This window comes from Anastrepha obliqua, chromosome 3, assembly GCF_027943255.1.
Source record: "Anastrepha obliqua isolate idAnaObli1 chromosome 3, idAnaObli1_1.0, whole genome shotgun sequence".
Lineage (NCBI taxonomy): Eukaryota > Metazoa > Arthropoda > Insecta > Diptera > Tephritidae > Anastrepha > Anastrepha obliqua.
This window is the reverse complement of record NC_072894.1, coordinates 46,481,145-46,486,964: the sequence shown is the minus strand read 5'-3', so window position 1 is coordinate 46,486,964 and position 5,820 is coordinate 46,481,145.

The window sequence follows — 5,820 nt, the reverse complement described above, 5'->3', positions numbered from 1 at the left end:
GCATTGAAATTATTAAAATTCACTATAAAAATGGTGAAAATTTGGCAGAGACGGTTCGTAAAACTCGAACTCCTTGTCGGACCGCAATAAAGAAATTGGTGGAAAAATTCGAGCTGTTCGGACAAGTTAGTGATGTGAAGAATAAAACCCGTTTTTCCATTATTCGTCGATGTTTGGAATTAGGAATTCCACAAACGGCTTTACACTGTATTTTGCATAAAGATTTGGCTCTTTAGTCTTTGGTCTTAAGGCTTATAAAGTCCAGTTAACACAAGAACTCAAGCCGGCCCATCATCAACCACGTCGTGTCTTTGCTGATTGTGTCGTTGAAATGCATGAAAATGATCCAGAATTCCATAGCAAAATCATCTTGAGTGATGAGGACTATTTCCACCTCGGTGGCTTCGTCAACAAGCAAAATTGTCAGATCTGGGGCTTAGAAAATCCAAGAGTTATTGTTGAAAAGCCCCTCTAACCTCAACGTGTGACTGTTAGGTGCGGTTTATGGTCCGGCGAAATCATCCGACCTTACTTTTTCGAAAATGAAGCTGGAGCAACAGCTACGGTGAATGGATTGCGCTATCGAGAGATGACTAACGATTTTTATGGCCAGAATAGGATGGTATTGACTTGGACAACGTTTATTTTCAACAAGACGGCGCTACGTGCCACACAAGCAGCGAAACCATTGATCTTTTACGGGAATAACACCTCTTATTGGAAAACCCTTTATTAAGCGATAATCGAGAAACACTACACCAGTTTTTGTTTTTCTTTATTCCTTCCTAACAATTAATATCAGCTTACAGGTTATGTAAATTCGCCGAGTTTGAAATAATATTTATTGGGGAATAAGTTCATAGCGTTTTATTTTAGTTTACAATGATATGATTGCTGTTTGACAAAGAGTAAGTATTTATTCGATAGAACACTTTATGCTCTACTAAAATATATTAATTCTATTTTTGAGTTATTTAATTTTTTATTAGTTTCGAGGCTTAGAAATGGAATAGCCAGGCGGAAAAAATTAATATTTTCGACACCTGCTCTTCTTCGCTTTTCATTGAGGTCAAAAAGCTGTCGAAGCAGCCCGGGACATTTGCGACGTGTATAAAGAAGGTGCCATGGGTGAGTCTGCGGCACGGAAATGGTTTGTAAAGTTCAAAAATGGCGACTTTGACGTCAATGATACGTCCCGCAGCGGAAGGTCTACTGAAATCGATGAAGAACGTCTCAAATCACTTTTGAAGGAAAACGGTCACCAAACCAGTCGTGAATTGGCGCAAAAATGAACTGCGATCATAAAAGGATTCTCAATCACCCTTATTCAATGGGATTTAGCCTTAAGAGCTCAACGAAAAAAAACAAAGAAAGTCTGCTTCAAATTGCTTTTCAGCATTTGAGATGAGAAATGGTACCTACCTATACATCAATATGAATCAAACAAAAAAGTGGGTGGCTCCAGGAGATACGCCAAAGCCGGATCTTCATCCGAAGAAGATCATGATATGTGTTAGCTGGGATGGGGAGATCATTTAAAATTTGATATTTATAAATAAACAATATTCACCAAAATATAATAAATATTAGTTTGGGGAAAAAGAAATCATTATTTTCACGGTAGATGGCTGTAGTGATTAATATCTCGTAAAGCATCGATCAGACAATTTAAAGCTTATACTCATTTTTCACACTAAAAAATTGTCTAGGTTTTGTTTCATTCAGTTATGAGTTACAGGTTGTCAAGAATGGAATTCAACAGAGAGAAAATTCGGTAAAATAAATCATTTGCGTACAAAATTTACGCAAGAATATTGGATATCTTTTCACCCAAAACTAATATATTAAATTTTGTACTCATTTATAATATTTGAGTTAAACGTATGAAACAAAGCAATACAGTTTAATAAATTTTGTATGTGGAATTTTCCAAGGGTACCAAAAAAATTTTGCCTTGGGACATCAAGAAACATTAACGCGGAACTGCTGTGTAAGGAACATTTTGTTATGTGAAAAATTCGCTGACTATAGCAGCAGTCACATAAAGTAAAATTTTTACTTGTATAAGCTTTTCCTTCAATTTCAACTGACGTTGTGATGTTGTGCCACAAATACTTATAGAGCCCAACAGTTGTATGCTACTTCCATACGGCAGATATTTTTTCTAATGAGAAGCTTTTTTTGATAGAAAGAACCCATCGGTCAATAAGTCCCGGGCCTGGATAAAAAAATAACTTTTTTTCAAACATTCTTATTTATTCATCAATGTAGACCCGTCATTCCAACGAGTTTGTAGCTTTTCTATGCCTGTTTTGTAGAACGATTTGACTTTGGCCTCAAAATACGCTCCAGTTTTAGCGATAACTTCCTTATTTGATTGAAATTTCATTCCCTGAGCATTTTTTTTAGGTCTGATAACAGTCAGTGGTCGCTGGGGTCAGATCTGAACTATACGGTGGGTGGAGAAGCCATTCGAAATGAAATTCGATCAATTTTACCATCGTTTTCATCGATTTGTGACACGGTGCATTGTGTTGGTGAAACAGGAATTTTTTTCTTCTTCATATGGGGCCGTTTTTCTGCGATTTTCTCCTTCAATTGTTCCAATAATTCACAGTAATAATCAGAATTAATTGTTTCGCCATTTTCCAAATAATTAATGAAAATTAAAACCTTTCCAGCTTACCGTTGCATCTTTGGTCACTTTGGGCGGCTTGCACCGGGTCCAGTGCACTCAGATGACTGCCGTTTCGACTATGGTGTGTAGTGGTGGATCCATTGCCACATATCGACGCAAAAACTCAGACTTATCCCGCATAATATATAATATGCAAACAGCGATTTGAATCATCAATTCGTTGCTGTTTCCGGCGTGAGCAAACGCGGCATCCATTTCGACAAGAGCTTTTTCATATGCAAATGTTCGTGCAAAACAATGAACGCACAGCCTTTTGTTATCTTCAGGATATCTTGTAACTTCACTTTGCTAGTTCCCATGATGATTTTGAGGGTTTTTCAATAATTTCTGGAGTAGCTGCCTCATTTGGACGACCGGGACGTTTAGCATCATCGGTGTCTGTACGGCCATGTTTAAAAAGTTAGCATACCATCCTTTGATGGTTGTTTCCGATGGAGCAGAGTGGGGATAACGTTTATCGAGCCATTGCTTTGCTTCAACGGTATTTTTTTTTTCGTAAGAAAACAATGATAAATCAACACACGAAATCACTTTGAATTCGTTATTTTTAAAAATAGTAAAAGTAGCGTCGCTTAAAGCACTGTAATTGGCAAATAATAAACCGAATGTCTTGAAATTTTGACAGTATAACTTTAGAGGTTAGCACTATTAAATGACAAAATCGATATGCTATTAGTGGTGCCATCTAGCGATCAGGCCTGGGACTTAGTGACCGATGTATTACAGTTACTGTTCTTGACTGCTATTATAAATTACTTTTTAAAGTAGAATTTTCACCATGAAGATTACACTTAGAACCTACTACCCACATTAAAGTCCAAACGCAGATGTGAGACAATGCAAGGCAGTGCTGCACACACCGGAGGAAATGTGTGACTGTGTATTAAATAGAAAATAATTGGTGATGCACTTACGTTTTATTGCAATAAGCAAACTTTACTTTACTTTACAGCGTCCCTATCGCATATAACTATGTACGTACCCATATAAATTTATGGGTTCAAGAACGAGGAGTAAGTTTGAGGTACTTCGAAACTTAGATATTTCGTATCTTACATAATTTGTCTAATGAAGGTAATTTGCTTAAACTGTCAAAACTTTGACATTCACTCACTTTTGCTGAATTCGCAAGTACTAATCAAAGTGGGATGGAGAGGATGGACAATGCCTAATATTGCACTTACATATTTATATAGCTGCTAGGTAAAAATTGTGTTGGTGGGCTGCGCTTTATGTAAATAGTATGTGTATGTGTGCGTATGTATGCGTGTGGGCAATAATGCGATTAATAAAATTGCCCCATACAGTATTGTTGATGTTGCAAGTTTTTCCAGGAATTCTATACCCACCGCACTTGTGCACAAGGGTATTTTAATTTCTTACACAAAACGGTTGTATGTAACTGCAAATAGGAAAAGAGATTGATACAATTATAGGCATATACATGCACAATATGACGCAAAATTAATCATATATTTTTAGTTTTTGAATAACTTTCTTACTAAATAAAAATTTTTTTGAGTGATAGAAATCCTTATTTTGACTTTTACGCACCCAATTGCTTGTCTGTTGGTATACTGCAGCTGTCTAAGTTTAATGAAATGTGCGCGGGTATATAGAGTACGACCTGTGCCGAATTTAATACTGCCTTACCTGTTGCTGCTATTTGAATCTTTTATTTAATTTAACCAAAGTCGCATCCAAAGTTTTTGTGAGCCATTAAATTCTAACCGCCAGCGAAATACATGAAATAAACACGACATTTAGTTCGTGTTGGTGTTAAAATATTCACATTTTGTTGCAACATACAAGTCGTTAAATGAACCTGCCAACTTTCATAGGGTAGCTCATATTTTGGTGCGTCGAATAAGTTTTGTTCCTTGTTTTTTTTGGTATGCGAACCTTGGAGGTGGAATCTTCTAAAGATACTCATGAGCCGACTCATACGTATGCCCGATTCACATGCGATTTTCCCCGGCCCTTTTGAACTGAGTTTCGTAGTGCTTGCGGACTAAACCACCCCAGCCTCGCTGTTCTGCTTTTCCCCTCGGTATTACCAGTTAAGATATTCCTTCGAGGGGGCAGGTTGTGTTTATCAACTCATTTGTCTGCGTTTATTATCATCATGTCTCAGCCTTCGAATAATTGTTGAGGCTACGTTACAACCATAGTTCCACGTTTCTTCAGATTCTAGCATATATTGTGCTAGGCTAGCAGCTGTCATGCTCTCGCCGATATTTGAGCGCCACATGCTTCGTTCCCCATCAAATCTAGAGCACTCCAACAAGGCATGCTCAGGCGTTTCATGTTTTTCTTGGCAGTATAGGCAGAATGGGGAGTCTGTGTGATTGTATTTGTACAAATACTGCCAACAGCCATGCCCACTTAAAAACTGTGTCAGCATGAAGGTAACGTTTCCATATGTTCTCCGGATCCATTTCTGTATGTCGGGGATCATAGTGAAAGTGGTTCTTCCCTTCCTACTATCGTTCCATTTGGTCTGCCAGTTTTGCAGAGCGGCATCATCGATCCTCTGTAGGGCGTCCCTCAGTGAGGCTTTGTCACCAGATACCCACGCGTTTTTTGCATGCTGGTATTTTTGTTTCATGCATTTTACCTATATATCGAGGGGGATTCTGCCTGCTATTAACCCTGCTGCTTCGTCAGATATGGTCCTATAGCCTCTAATGATTCTGAGATTGCATAATCTGTACACCCGTTTAGCCTGTCTCAAATAGCTGGGATATTTCACTACGTCGCCCCACACTTCCACAGCGTAAAACAGGATCGAGTTGCAGACGCTTGCTAACAATGCTCTCATTTGTTGACTTGGTCCACCCACATTGGGCATCAGTCGCGTTAAAGCCGCGCAGGATTTTGCATATGTATATGGATACGTGTACATATGTATATGCATGTCACCTATGGTAAGAATACGTATCAATGTGAAAGAAATTATGCTCTGTAAAATACCAGAAAACTTTGGTTGGACGATCCACTACATTATGTTTTTGTTTTACAATTGGCTGTAATTGGAATAAGAGTACTTCTATAAAATTAAATTAAAGTCTCCATTTGTCGTTCGGAGTCGACTTGAAACTGTAGATCTCTTTTGTTTTTTA